The following is a 15,966-nucleotide window of genomic DNA, read 5'->3' as shown; positions in this document are numbered from 1 at the left end:
TATGCTTCTATTAATGCAGCCCAAAATAGCATTTGCCTTTTTTGCAGCCACATCACATTGTTTGCTCATATTCAGCTTGTGATCAACAACAATTCCAAGATCTTTCTCGCTTGTAGTGTGGTTGAGCCACGTATCCCCCATCTTGTAACTGTGCAATTCTTTACTAACAATTCAAAATGGAAACACGGGTTCTTTGTTCGACTCGTGCTATAATTTCGGGAAGAGGAAACTTTTAATGCTTCCTAGATTTAGAGTGGAAATTAGAAGCCAAAATGGCATAAATGCAGACATCTCCCCAGTCCCCACTAACATAGGGCAGAGCAGTAAGTAGGTCAGCTTGGCAAAAACATATGCTGGGGAGAATTCACAGGCAAGAACAGAGGCTAGGGGTGGCGGAGAATTCCGCCAAGGACTCCAATGAGGCCAGATTCTTTAGAATCCGGCTCCCCCGAGTCCGTGGTGGAATGGACCATTCCCCCCCTCACCCCGCGAACTTCGTCCCGGACGGACCCTACCTGGTGCTGGCCGGGTCCGAGTGCGTCCGCCAAGTCCTTGCGTCCGCTGCCAGTGTGCGGATGCAAATGACGTCCGGCGTAGCGGATGCCATTTGCGTCCCTGGTCTTTTTGTGATAGGTTATGTAAATCTTTATGTAGCCTATCATGGCAAAGAGCAGGGACGCAAATAATTGTCAGGAGCTCCCTGGCGGCCTCTTTCAGTAGACTCCAATAGCTAACTCAAGACACAGATGAAAGGATTCTTTTCAAGGCTTTAATCCTTTTACAACTTAATGACTCTTTCAGTTGCTAAGCACCAGCGACTAAAGCAAGGAACAGCAGAGTGGCCTAAGCTTCGAATAGGCAGTTGATCCCTGTTCGAAAGAGAGTCACTTGAAGACGCAGAACTTATGGGTAGGGAGAGATCCTCCCTCTTTCCCTTGGGTCCATGGGAGGCGGCTGTTGCTTGCGCACCAAATGGGCGCTACGCCTCCTTTCCGCGCCCTCCATCGCTCGTCGCTCTCTGCGTCTAGCGTCCAGCAAGCCTCGTTCCCGCACTTTCCCACTGCTAGGATCACTATCTAACTCAGGAATGCCGGCAGGAGGAATCTCTGCCAGCTGCTGTGCCTGTGAGGGATGAGCTGGCTCCTCTTCCATGGATTGCTGTTCCTCCTCAGAATCAGAACTGCTCTGGGGCTCTATGAGCTCAGTTTCCACCCTGACATCAGTGTCCGCTACTCCATTTGCATCCCTGCTCTTTTTGTGATAGGCTATGTAAATATTTACATAGCCTATCACGAAAAGACCAGGGATGCAAATGGCATCTGCTACATAAATATTTACGTAGCCTATCACGAAAGGACCAGGGATGCAAATGGCATCTGCTACATAAATATTTACGTAGCCTATCACGAAAGGACCAGGGATGCAAATGGCATCTGCTATGCCGGACGCCATTTGCGTCCGCACATTGGCAGGGCAGAGGATGGAAGTCCAGCTGTGGATGGGCCTGGCTGGCAGCTCTGCAGACTAGCTGCAGAGCGGAGCATTCTGGGAAGGATTGCGGGAGGAGGGACGGATCGCCCCCCCCACGGACCCCCCAGGCAGATCAGTGAGTAGGGTTCATTCACCCCAAACAGAGGCTCTATAACCTATGGCCTCTCCTTCTTCCCTGTAAATGGCCCTGTGGACATTTTTTGCCCTAGCCATGACTCTTGAAATCTGGCTGGGGTGGGGGTGGGGACTGGTTATTTATTTAATAATTTGTACCCCCCCTTCTTCACTACAGATGGTGCTGGCAGTGAATAGCAAGCATTCTAAGGGAGTGAGCAAGCAACTGGGACAACGGATACCTAACTGGGGGTGCTGGGTGCATAACCACTGACAAGCAAGGAGGTTGGAGCAGCCTTCCCCAATGATCCCCTCCAGATGGGTTGGACTACAACTCCCAGAATAAGACGAGGAGCTGTAGCTCAGTGTGATAGAGCCCCTGCTTTGGATGCAGAAGATACCAGGTTCCATCCCTGGCTTCTCCAGGTAGGGCGAGGAAAGAATCCTGCCTGAAACCCTAGAGAGCCACTGCCAGTCAGTGTTGACAATACTGGGCTAGATGTACCAGTGATCTGACTCAGTATAAGGCAGCTTCCTATGGCCCTATGGTCCCCACCCAGTCCAACAGGGAGGTGCATGTCCCAAGCCCTGCCTCCTTGGTGGAACATTGCTTGAGACTGACAGGGGGCTCTGCTCTGTTTCCGAATTTTGGTGGGCTGATTGCCTCCACCTGCTGTCAGGTGGGCTGGGGGTTAGGAATTATTTCATCCCTAGTTCTTATGGAAGCAGCTGCCTAAATAAGCAACAGAGGCTGCATGGAGAACTTCCTCTGATGTTGACTTTGTTCCTTCCGGCAGACCCAGGCTCAGGCCTGTAATGCCTCCAACACCTCCATGAACATGTGCGTGCGTGCACGCACACACACACACACACACACACACGCACACCAGTATAGAATGAAACAAGAATGATGCCCACCGATGGCCCATGGAAAAAGAATGTTGCCCACTGATGGCCCATGGAAAAAGAATGATGCTCACCGATGGCCCATGAGAAAAGAATGATACCCACCCATGGCCCATTCACCATATGCTTGATCCTAAATTCTTGCAGCTCAGAAGTCTCTTGGGGAAGAAACTCTAGCATTAATCCTTCTTTTGTGTTTCATCACCATTTTCAATATGTGACCAGGTGGTCAGAAGGTTTTCTGGAACTGCTGGGAGCTCTACTAGAACATCATGGAGTTTTCTGAAGGCTGGTCCTTGTGTGAGGCGATACGTAGAGGAGGTTCTCCATGTAGCAGCATGTGCAAAGAGGGTGGAGGTTATGAAGGCTTGTGACATGGGGCTGTGTGAAAGTGCACCAGGCTGGCCACTTGTACAGCCTCAAGAAGGGGAAATGCATCACCAAAAGGGGGGGATGCAGATGTGCATGCATCTGCATATACCAGTCCATATGATCGATGCAAATTTACAAATAATTTCTACAGTTTAAATAGAAATACCATACACCTCACCATAGCAGGGACCAAGGACCTTTGCGGCATTCTGCTGTCTAGGTGCTACTGTTAATAGACAACTTTCAGACCTTTGCTGTGCCCCCTTCTGGGGTTCTTTAAGCCAGGCCTTCAAATAGGGGTTGCCTTCCTATGGAGGTATATACTCTGTAAAGTAGGACACATGGGTATCTAAGGGGAACGGTATCTAAGGGGAAGGCTTTTCTTTCCCCTACACAGCCCCACAGTCATTGCTGGTCTCAGCCCATCTCTGCACCAAAAATATTGATGTGGCCAGTGAGGCTGACCTAAAGGGTGGTGAACTTGTATTACTGCCACGGGCATAGATGGGAATATAATACAAATTTGGGGGATTCAGAGAACTGTTGGTCCTCTTGCTTGCTCCTTTGTCCAGAATGTCCTGGAAAGAGCAGCATTTATGTATGTATTTATTTACGGTGCAATCCTATGGCCGCTAGTCAGCGGCTAGATGGCCATAGGATAGGTTGGTTCCCGGGAACTGAACTTGGAGCCCGTGCTCCAAGGTCGGTTCCCAGAGAACTGACCTCCCCTCCCATGCTTCCTTGTAGGCAGCGCCGATTGGCCCCATGCTCGTAAGAGCAGCATGGAGTGGCAAAAATGGGGCATTCCTGGGGGAAGGACAGGGCAGGGAGGTCAGAAATGTTGGTAGGACACTTCCTATATGTCATCTGGCCGCCTCTCCCCATGCTCAGAGATCCCACAGCTAGACAGCTGAATCAGCTCTCTAGCTGTGAAAGCAGGGCAGGGGGAGTGAGGAGGAGATCTGCTCCTCACCACTCCTCCTGCCCTGCACTGGATAGGTGGTCTCCCCCAGGGTCAGAGGTGACCATCGATCCACATAGGATTGCTCCATTGTTTGTTTGTTTATTTATTTAGAAGATGCATTGGTAGACCACTCTTCCATCCCCAAAGGGTCTACCGTTGTGGTTCACACACCCCAAAGTATAAAAACACAACGAACAATTTAAGCAATGGAGCAATAAGCCACAGAAAAGCAGTATTTGTAAATAGCAACGGCCCTCAAAGTAACAGGTAGGGCCAGACTCAGGGATCGACATCTTTGGGCATTGGCTGAAGTCCATATGTCAGCAGCGGGGGCCACTGTCACCCCATGGAAGCCGCCTGGCCCTGCTGTTCTCCCTTCGTGCCATCACTTCCTGTTCTCTTACTCCTTTCGAAGGCCAGACCAGATATGTGAATTGCATGAACGCAATGAACGTGCGCATTGTTGATGATGCAGGAGGTAGCCATGGGACAGCCTGAGTATCTTCGAGACCAGTGCAGGGGTGATATGGAGGGGATGTATAACTGACTCACTCCCTGCCATGGTCTGGGCAAAAATCTCCTCTCTGAAGCTGCTGTTTGCATTTCAAGGGGAGCTCCAAGGCTGTCAGTTCTTTTGGCTAAATATATGACAGGAACCCAGAAAGATCATTTCCCTAGGGATGTACGGAATCCCTATTTGGCTCCGTGCCGGTCAATCCACAGTGGGGGGGAGGCGCTCCGTCCTTCCCCCCGGAATCCTGCCCGGCCAGCTCCGCTCTGCAGCAGCTCCATGGAGCCGCCGGGCTGCTGTGGCTGCAAATGGAGGCCGTCGTAGCAGCCACCGTTTGCGTCCTTGCAGTAAGCCGTGATAGGCTACGTAAGTATTTATGTAGCCTATCATGGCAAAAGGCAGCCACGCAAATGGCGGCCACTATGCCATTTGCATGGCAGCCTTTTGCTGTGATAGGCTACGTAAATACTTAAGTAGCCTATCACGGCTTACTGCAAGGACGCAAATGGCGTAGCGGCCGCCATTTGCGCCCCTGCTCCTTGCTGTGATAGGCTACTAAGTACTTATGTAGCCTATCACGGCTTACTGCAAGGATGCAAATGGCAGCCGCAGCAGCCTGGCAGTGGCTGGGAGACCAGCCGGAGCTGCCACTGGAGCCGCCAGAGCCAACCAGAGCTGCAGGATCCACCGCCAGGTACGTTCTGTCCCGGGAGGATTCCGCAGGGTGGTGGGGTAGGGGAGGCCATTCTGCCACTGATTCTTTAGAATCCGGCCTCACTGGAGTCTATGGCGGAATTCTCTGACATCCCTACATTTCCCTAAAATATGTTACTACCTATTCAAATGGAGCCCCCATGCGATGAAATGACAGGCAGCGTGCTCTGGCACACTGTGACGTTCATGTGGGAGCAGTAATAAGGACAAAACAGGGATAATAATTTACCAAGGACAGTGGCCAAGGGTTACCAGTGCCCTGGTAAACTGGGATAGCCAGAGCATGTGAAGATGCCATTGTAGTTGAAGCCAGTCACTTAATGAAAGTTCTATGTATGTGCAAAATATATGATTTCAAAGGAGGAGATGATTCTTCCATCAGGTCGTTCCAAGTGCCACTAGCTAAAGACTGAAATCTTATACAGTCGCTAAAAACACCAATACCAAATGTTCTGATGTTTGGGGCACTACTTAAAATCTAGATCGACATATATTGATTGATTTTGTATTATGATTTTAAGAGCAACAGCTAGCATTATCATGTAGACCAGGGGTATGAAACCTCTTTCAGCCCAAGGAGTAAACTGAATTGCATAGAAGCTCTCAGGGGTGGAGAAGGCACACCCCACTGGTAAGAGGCCAATGGCAAAAAAAAGTTGGGGACCAAAATGCAAATAAATACCAGGATAATTTAGCTTAGAGTGGGCCAGTTGGGGCTGAGGGGCATGAGGTTTGACACCCCTGATTTGCAGGATCTCTCCCGCTAAGTTCACTTTTAGCTCAACTTCATACTGAGCTGGGGCCACACTTAAAAAGGAGCTGCACATTCAAACAATGAATCTTTCACCACCACACCTCCTGAACTGGAAAACATAAATTGACCATATAGAATGAAAATAAGGAGAGAAAGAAACACAGGCTCCCTAGGCTCACTCCTCCATTGCTTCCTGCAACGCTGCCACACATAGAATCAATGAGCTGGAAGGGATATACACCATCGTAGTCCAACCCCCTGCTTAGTGCAGGCTCTGCAATGCGGGATGTAGTTACAGCATCCCTGAAAAATGGCAGTCCAGCCTCCACTTAAACACCTCCAGTGAAGGAGATCCCATCAGCTCCCAAGGCCATCCATTCCTTAGTATGCTTCTATCCATGGAGGGTCTCTATGCAAAGTAGAATCCATCAGAGGTGCATGAGATCTCACTTCACCCATGCCCAAGGGTAGTCTTCACTGTTGGGAAGAAGGAGTGAGAAGAGTTTTTATTACCAGTGTCTGATTATGTTACTTAACTGCAGTGTATTTCTTTTTTAAAAAAACAACCCCGAACCAAAATACAATTGTATTTTAGAGAAACATAATTTAGTAATGCAAAATATCTGTAGCGTAAAAGTATACCTAGCAAAAAAGAAAGAGAAAAGGCAACCTTCTAATTGTAGAAGAATCAGAACAGAGGTCAAATTAGCATCAATTTATTGTAAAAATCCAATCCTCCCTCCCTCCCTCCCTCCCTCCCTCCCTCCCTCCCTCATTTTTGCTTAACAAGTTTGGGGCTTCCTGACATATTATACTTGTGATTATGACAAAGTTGATGATGCATTCTCACCATGATGTATAGTAATGTAGAAAGATGCAACATCTCTTACCCTGATATTTAAATTTGTAAAAAAAGAGATATGCTTGGGCACAGGCTTCTTTGGAAATCATGTCCCGTGCACCGGAAGCCTCACCTTTTGAACTCTAATAAGCACTCTCTGTATATGCTCAGGGATACTCTCTTCTCTTCTATCTGCGCGGATGGAGCTTGGCGTTGAAAATGGAACACTTGCTTAATGAAACTGGGGCACAATTGTACGGTCAGTGGGAGGGTGTTCTACGGGCCATAGAACAGTGTGGTCAAACCTCCCTCTCTGTGTTTGGAAAGAGAGGTTTGCAGGCAGAGGAGGACTGCTGGAGGCAGCAGAAACCTCTACTGGGCTCACTTCTCTGTCATCAGCATTCCAACCACACTAGGCACTGAAAAGGGGTGTGTTGGGGCAGATCTAGAGAGGCCTTGGATCCACAGGAACCAAAGCCATCCTGGTCCCCTGCCACTCCCCTGAACCAGCTGAAAAAGTATAGCATCCCTGGATCTGACACAGTTAATTTCTCCACATTGCGGTCAATAGGAAAGAAATTGGAAAACACCAGCCTATGGCAGGAAAAATGGAGCAAGGCTCTCCCTGACACCAACTCCCAACCTGGCAGGTGTGAGCCAACAGGGGATAGGAATGAGTGGTTTCTCCATCATGGAGTCCCCTTCCCAACTTCCGTAGGATTACTCTATGAAACCCTCAGCATGCATGAAAGCAATCCCACCCCACTGAGGCAGCTTCATGTGCTTCCTCACTTATGAAGGCAATCGCATCCCTGTCAAGAAAGCATCACAACTTTTTAGAATGTTCTAATTATCCAGGCAATGGGTGTGCGTGCGCGTGCGCACACACCTAAGTAAGCAAGTGAAATATCTAGGGGTGTATGAACCACACTCACTGATCCGCCTGGGGGGCCTGTGGGGGGGATGCAATCTGTTCTCCCCACCGGAATCCTCCCCGGCTGGCTCTGCTCCACAGCGAGTCCGCGGAGCCGCCGGCCGGGCCCATCCGCAGCCAGACTTCTGTCCGCTGCCCTGCCAGTGTGCGGACGCAAATGGCGTCTGGCGTAGCGGACGCCATTTGCGTCCCAGGTCTTTTCGTGATAAGCTACGGAAATATTTACGTAGCTACGTAAGCCTATCACCTTCATGATAGGCTACGTAAATATTTGGTTCATTCCGCCACGGACTCCGGGCAGAATCTGGCCTCATTGGAGTCCATGGCGGAATTCTCCGCCACCCCTAGGAATATCACCAGACCAATGTGACTGAGCTGATAAGCCAGGTATTGGTGGTATATTCTTGGATTTCTTGAACCAGATGCCCTTGACAAAGGGGTGTCCTCTCTCTGTGCCTCGTAGGGATCTCGGTACTTATCATAATAAAGGGGCTTTATTAATGTGAAAGGGCGTCTCTCCCCCAAGGCTCCCCCAAGACATCTTTCTCCTGCCAGCAATTGCATGGTCTAAGAAGTGCACCCTGGAAGCTCTCTGCAATCAAGGATGCTCTAAACACTCCCCACACAAACACACCACATCCACATTCCTTCCCAGATTGTTCTGTTCCATCTTAATCCATCTTGCTGCTAAAGGAAGATGAATGTGTCAGCAATCCTCTGTTGATCTGATTTTTATTTCCTTTTTTTCTTTTTTTAACAGACCACTATGCATGTGCAGCATCATCCTTGTCCACCCCTCCTCTGCCTATGGCGCCAGTGCGTACATGAGCATTGATAAAGCACTGCCAAAAAATCAAACAAATCGAAGAATCAACTTTGATGCGATTGTAAGTAGGGATGGGGGAGAATTCCGCCACGGACCTCAATGAGGCCGGATTCCAAATATTTGCATAGCCTATCGCGTGAAAAAACAGACCAGATTTGCGTAGCCTATCGTGTGAAAAAACAGACCAGATTTGCGTAGCCTATCGCGTGAAAAAACAGACCAGATTTGCGTAGCCTATCGTGTGAAAAAACAGACCATCGCTGTGCTAAGTCTCCGGACGCAAATGGCATAGTGGATGCCATTTTGGCCATAAAGCTGGTAGATTAACCTAAATGCAGCCGTAAAAGGCTGCCTTTAGGCTAATCTACCAGCTTTACGGCCGCAAATGGTGCCCACTGTGTCATTTGCATATGGAGACTTAGCACAGCAATACGGCACGGCAATGGCTGCTGGCCGTATTGCCATTCGCCAGCCATGCGGAGCAGGCGGCTGTCTCCACAGGATCAACACGGAGCGGAGCCGGCCTGGATGGATTCCGGGGAGAGGGACGGATCGCTTCCCCCTGCCTGCGGACCCCCCCCACACACACACACCAGAGTGGGGTAAGTGATCTGCCCATCCCTAACTGTAAGCAACATCATCTCAACGTTCATTTCCTTGGGCTTTTTACTAAAGGATGGTAGGGGTGGACGAAAGTCCCTTACCTTTCGCCGAAGCTTGTTCGTGATGGGGGGGAGGTGCTTTGCTGCTCCCCCCGCGAAGTTCAGGCCGGGGGGGGAGGCTTCCCGCCTCGCCCCGGCCGAAATTCAGGCCGGGGAGGAGGCTTCCCGCCTCGCCCGGCTGCGAACTCGAAAGTTTAAAAAAAAACACAAACGCCCCCGTGATAGGCTACGTGACGATTAACGTAGCCTATCATGGCTAGATCTGCAAAGTCAGACATGATAGGCTATGTTAATCATCACGTAACCTATCACGGGTGACATTAAAAAAAAAAAAAAGCGCGTACGCTAATGGCGGCCCCCATAGGGAGCCGCCATTCGCGTTCCTTATTTGGTCGCTGTAGTCTACGTAAATCTTTACGTAGACTACGGCGAAAATATCACGGCCTATCACGGGGGCGTTTTTTTTTTCTTTTGTTGGAATGGCGGCGAAAGACCGGCTGCCGCTCCCGCCCCGCACGAACAGCTGCCGAACCGCCGGCCGGACCCACCGCCGGGAGGGACATTCGGCGAAGGTAAGTCCCGTCCCGGGGGGCGGGCGGTGCGGAGGATTTCTCCCCAAAACTTGTTTGGGGGGCCGAACACGTTGGCGCTCGGCCCCCCGAAGTTTCAGGGAGAAATTCTCTGCCATCCCTATGTACTGGTAAACAAGAATCTTGATGCCACTGTGTGTATATGACAGCATCAAAGCTGGGGTTCTCTTTGCTCTGTGCACATATGTGCGTTGGTAACATTGTTGGGGAGAAAGATAGAAATAAACTGAAGGTAACAAAAGCCGTGACAAACTATGCCCTCTTTGATTCCAGAATTAATTTTAGTACTAGCCCTATTTGACTGTTCAATTAGAATCACAGGGATAAGCTTTGGGGAGAGGCCATAGATCAGTGGTGGAGCACCTCCTTTGCATGCAAAAAGTCCACATTTCAATCCTTGCCATCTTCAAGTAGGGCAGGAAAAACTCCTATCTGAAACCCTGGAGAGTCACTGCTGCCAGTCAGTGTCAACAGTATTGGGCTAGATGAACCAAGGATAACTCAGTATAAGGCAGTGTCTGATGTTCCTATCTTCCTATCCTCTGTTGCTGTTGCCCTCCATGAGTTGAAGGGGTGGATATCTGTAGTGGGGGATATTCCTCTGTTTGTTTAGCCCCTAAATCCAGCGAGCCTAAAAAGGACTGGATTTCCCCACGATGGCCATCCCTATTCTGATCAAAACCAAACTGAACTGAAATTCTCACTGATCCCTAGTTCTAAATTGTTCTAAATATTTTTAGGCCCACCGGTGTCAGTCTGGTACTAAAAGGGTGACTAAAGGGTAAAGATGGCTGATTTGATCTGGGGGAGGTCTACAAGAAGAGCCCCTAGAAGACCCCAGATTCGTAACCAGCTCTATATTCCAGACTCTTGAACCCTGGGCGAGAAGACCGTGAAGTTCGATTCTATGCTAAATGATGTTAATTGACTAACTGAGACTCCAACTGAGATTTTGCAGGACAGTCTTTGAAGAAGGTGGGGGGGGGGATGCAGCTGTCTTTACAACCGGCTTCACAGAGCTTGCTCAAGGCCACGACGTGCAGGCAGAATGTGTAAGTAAGATGCATGAACAGCAGAACTGAGCATGCTCAGATGCCTACTGAGAGGAGGAAAAGTACTGTTTTGACTTCTCGTGGTGTACACCTGCTGATAAGAGAATGTCCCTACTCGATGCTAGTTGGTAGCGGGGAAGTGTAGCCCTGAGCACGAGCGACAACTAGGAGGAGGTGTTTGGGCGGATATGATCAAAAATGGCCAAAGATGCCCAGGAGTTCAAAGAAGATACACCAAAGAGAAATGTGTCAATCAAGATAACATGCCCAGATGGTAGACTTTGGGTCATATCTGGGGACATTTCAAAGTAACCTGTTTGTAATGGTGCCAGACACATTCGCCAGACACGTGAAATTGTGGGAGAGAGATGAGACACCTTGCTTCTGATTGGTGAGCCAATGCTCTAACCACATGCACCCCTTTTTATTGGAGGCTGCTCGACTTATTGCTCCTTGGGCCCCACCTTTGACCAGAGCAGGAGTATAAAAGCACAGAAGGGGGGTGCTTTTGTTCCTGTTGTTCTGGTTCTTGCTGATGCTGCTACTCCACTTCACCCTTTCTGCCTTGCCACCAGACCCAAGGATTTGGGCAACTATGGACCTCTTTAGACTCTTAGACTTTGGAAGTTAAGGTGTTTTCTGAAAGTAGAACTTAGAATTATTTCTGAGTTTAGGACTTAGAGTGCTTCTAAGCTTTAGACTTGGAGGTTATTTCTGAGGAGGGGATTTGGAATCCCATCTTCAGAGGTGGCAAATGGACTTATTTCCAGGTCTTGGGTTTTCTGTTCACTCTAACTCCTATCTTCATTCTTGTTTTCCTGAAGCCCCCTCCCCCCCGCTTGGCTTGCATTTATGAGCCAAGCCACAAGCTTTTCCCCAAACTCTGGGAGCTCTTCTCTTTTTTGCAATTTGCACAAACTAAGCATATTATGGCCACAATTTGCACAAACTAAGCAAATTACAGCCACAATTTGCACAAACTAAGCAAATTACAGCCACAATTTGCACAAATTACAGGCACAATCTGCACAAATGTCATTTTTTGGGGGGGGGATCCAAATCCATGAGATGGCCTCACTCAATCTACAACAAGTCAGGCGAGTTCCTGGTTAAACAAGCCAAAGTCCGGGGGGCAAGCTGATGAAAGCTCGGCGAACTTCACCCTGCCCCCGGGAAAGATTCCTCCAGCATCCCTAGATCAGAATTTACCAAATTTTGCAAAGCCTTCCATATCAGAGACAAAAGAACTTGAGATTTAAAAAAAAATGTGAGAGAAACCAGAAAGGACAGTTTAGTTAACCCTGGCCCAGGATTTTGGCTGCTTTGCTCTTCAAATCCCTGTGCATTTGTCTTAGGGCTGAATTGGGGTTGTCACCTCTCTTTTTTTTACAGACTCTTCGTCCTCAACAGCTATATGGCAGGCAGGCATATCATGGCCTTTTCCATTCTTGGAATGGCTGTAATTATTGAATTTGTCTGGTGCAGATGTGTGAGAATTTCATTTCAGTTCATTTTTGATAAGAATGTACCAAAACTTTGCAAAGTTCTTCATATTCAGGAGAGAAAGAATTTGAGATTTTAAAATTTTGAAACCAGGATAAAGTGATACTTGAAAGATTTGCCTATCCCTATTTAGAACCCTAGACCATGCAGGTAGCCTACAAGACTCAAAATCTGAAGAGACCTTGACAGGCTGGAGCGCTGGGCTGAAAACAACAAAGAATGAAATTTAATAGGGATGAATGCCAAGTTCTGCACTTAGGAAAAGGAAACCAACAGCACAGTTAGAAGATGGGGGATGCTTGGCTCAACAATACTACAAGCAAGAACGATTTTGGAATTGCTGTAGATCACAAGCTGATTATGAGCCAAAAATGTGATGTGGCTGCAGAAAAAGGCAAATGCTTTGGGCTGCATGAATAGAAGTATAACTTCCAAATCCTGGGAAGTACTAGTTCCCCTCTACTCAGCACTACTTAGGCCTCATCTGGAGTACTGTGTCCAGTTCTGGGTGCCACACTTTAAGAAGGATGCAAACAAACTGGAGAGAGTTCAGAGGAGGGCAACAAAGATGATCAGGGGACTGGAAACAAAGCCCTATGAAGAGAGACTGAAAGAACTGGGCATGTTTAGCCTTGAGAAGAGAAGACTGAGGGGAGATATGATAGTGCTCTTCAAGTCCTTGAAAGGTTGTCACAGAGAGGAAGGCCAGGATCTCTTCTCGATCATCCCAGAGTGCAGGACACGGAATCATGGGCTCAAGTGACAGGAAGCCAGATTCCGGCTGAACATCAGGAAAAAAAAACAAACCCTTCCTGACTGTTAGAGCAATACAACAGTGGAACCAATGACCTAGGGAGGTGGTGGGCTCTCCCCCACTGGAGGCATTCAAGATGAGGCTGGACAGCCACCTGTCAGGGATGCTCTGATGTGGATTCCTGCATTGAGCAGGGTGTTAGACTCAATAGTCTTGTAGGCCCCTTCCAACAGTGCGGTTCTATGATTGTAGGATTCTATGAAGATTAGAGCAGGTGGTCTGCTGCACATGTTCTCCATCCAACTCATGGTGATGGAGGGGCAGAGCACACATGTGGCCACCTACCCTTCCACAGTTTTACGTGAGTGGAGGATTTGTACACCCAGCCAGGGCTATTGTGAAGGTTTATTGCTTAGAATAAGTCCGCTACTGTCCAACTGAATGAATTATAGAAATTCTCCAAGTTAATTCCAGGATTCCAGAGGTGTGCGAGGATGAGCAGAGCAAACCAGAGGCCCGACAAAGGCAACAACCTGTTGGAATCCGCTCAGCTTGACTTGCAGTGTGGTCCTGGGGTGCAACTCTTGGCTTCATAATCCAAGATGTGTACATCACTTTCCTCTGTGTCATGAGGTCAATTCAGTGCTTAGTCTTCCATGCTTACAATGTATGCATAGAGGGGAGGACCACACTCACCAGCCCTGCTTTTTTCATCTATGTACTTGTTGCCCATGTCTACCAATATCCACACATTCAGTGAATTCACAGTTGAGTGGAAAACCTGCACCCATGCAAGGATACACACACAGGATTTTCTTTTTGATGATCCCCTGAATGCATGGATGTCAGGGTGGGCTGGTGGGCATGTGGATGTAGCTGGTAGTGTCTCCAGGTGCAGTCTTGTCCCTCCACCCCCCAGCCACCATGTGTATGCCAAACACATGGAGGGCTATCACCTGAACAACCCTCTTGCAAGAGATCCTTCCTGGATCCTTCCTGCAAAATGGGTATCACTGCTAAAAGGGACCACTTGGGTCACTTGTACATTTCAGAGCCACCCTTTTCCTCTGAATAGGAGTTCTAGCAATAGCCATACAACAAGTCTGCTTCCAAACTCACATATGAATCTCTACATGGAGTTCTTTCTGATTTGGCCCAGGGAGAGATGAAGAGCAACCCTCTGCAAGGTTCTCCCCATTTTCAATGCCATTCTCCAAGGTTCTCCCCATTTTCAATGCCATTCTCTGTCTCCATTTTACTTAACCAAACGTACTGTGACTAGTTTCCTCCTAATATTCCCTGTTGCTCGAAGAAAGGCAAGAGGAAGATGTGGGTGATGCTGGGTGGTGGGAGACACAGAAGGAGACATTTTGCAGGCCCTATTGATTCTTTTTTCTCTGGAGCAAAATTATTTTTTTCACAATGAAGTGCCACGGATACAAAGAACAAAAATATATTTCTAATTATATCCAAAGTTGTGTTGTGACTTGTGTTGTCTTTCGGTGTGCACATGATTGTAGAACTTGTGATTTTGATCTGGTTCTCTAGAGAAGACAAAAGTAACACCTATTACAGGCATGGGCAGTGTGGTATAGTGGTGAGAGTGTTGGACTGAGAGCCGGGAGATCCGAGTTTCTGTCTTCCAAAGAATTAGCTTTCCTACCCAATTTTGTGTCATCTGCAAATGTGATCAGCATTCCCTGCACCTCCTCATCCAAGTCATTAATAAAAATGTTGAAGAGCACTGGGCCCAGGACTGAGCCCTGCAGTATCCCACTCATTACCTCTCCCCAGTTTGAGAAGATCCTATTAATAAGCACTCTTTGAGACTGATCCTGTAGCCAACTGTGGATCCACCTGATCGTTGTTTCATCTAGCCCACTTTGAGCTAGTTTGCTCATCAGGGTATCATGGGGCACTTTGTCGAAAGCTTTGCTGAAGTCGAGGTATATGATGTCTACAGCATTCCCACAGTCCACAAGGGAAGTTACCTGATCAAAAAATGAGATCAGATTCGTCTGGCAGGATTTGTTCTTGACAAACCCATGTTGGCTTCGAGTCATCACTGCATTGTTTTCAAGGTGCTTACAGATGGATTGCTTGATAATCTGCTCCAGAATTTTCCCAGGATTGATGTCAGACTGTTTGGTCTGTAGTTCCCAGGTTCCTCCTTTTTGCCTTTTTGAAGATAGGGACAACATTAGCCCTCCTCCAATCATCTGGCATTTCACCCGTCCTCCATGATTTCTCAAAGATAATAGACAGTGGTTCTGAGAGTCCTTCTCCTCATCCTCCTCCTAGCATCCAAAGATCCACCAACTGGAGCCTGGTACATTTATATCCCACCTTTTTTCCTTCTGCAAGGAACCTAAGGCGGCTTACATTATCTTCCCCCTCTCCATTTTAGCCTCACAACAACAACCCCATGAGGTAGGTTGGGCTGAGAGTCTGTGATGGGCCCAAAGTCACCCAGTGAGCTTCCATGGCTGAGTGGGAACTAGAACTCAGATCTTATTTTTTTTCATAAAATTGCTTGGTCCATCAGCAGCTCACGAAGCAAGGAAAGTAGCATATGCACTAAAAACCCGCTTTCACGGGTCAAACAACACTTGAAGCCACTATACTTCAGGGCTGGGTAGAAGGAGTCCAACAATTAGAACTGAATGACATCCACCAAGTAGGTGGTGCTCAGCAAATGAGAGAGGCTTGCACATGAAAGAGTGAGCAAATTCCCACAAAATGCGTAAATTCCCCCAATGCACATTTTCATGCTTTAGCCTATGGAGGAAATGCATATTTTGGCCAGTTTTCTTTTTCTTTTGGCATATTTTTCTACAGCAAAATTTGCACAGAATTCCCAAAGCTTAGAAAAATGGCCCGCAAGTCTCTGGAATCTGCCCAACAAGGGGAAAGCCAGTCCTCTGTGGAATCTGTGGGTCAGATTCATAAAAATCCAAACTCATTTGGTTCTGTTGCAG

At 48.1% G+C, this 15,966-nt stretch overlaps 1 protein-coding gene across 1 annotated transcript in view; it reads left to right on the top strand.

Annotated features, from left to right (window-relative positions):
• The window catches only part of LRRC38 (leucine rich repeat containing 38), a 56,722-nt gene extending 47,311 nt beyond the window's left edge, over positions 1 to 9,411 (top strand). Inside the window, exons 3-4 of the transcript XR_014786069.1 lie at positions 8,362 to 9,194; positions 9,238 to 9,411. The gene's annotated coding sequence lies outside the window, so the exon portion shown is untranslated. The remainder of the gene's footprint in view (positions 1 to 8,361; positions 9,195 to 9,237) is intronic.
• Positions 9,412 to 15,966: the final 6,555 nt, after the last annotated feature.

Source organism: Heloderma suspectum, chromosome 15 (genome assembly GCF_057233095.1).
Source record: "Heloderma suspectum isolate Gila_16-S chromosome 15, 16-S_ref, whole genome shotgun sequence".
Lineage (NCBI taxonomy): Eukaryota > Metazoa > Chordata > Lepidosauria > Squamata > Helodermatidae > Heloderma > Heloderma suspectum.
Note: the sequence above shows the minus strand (reverse complement) of the source record. Positions and strands in the feature narration are given on the sequence as shown.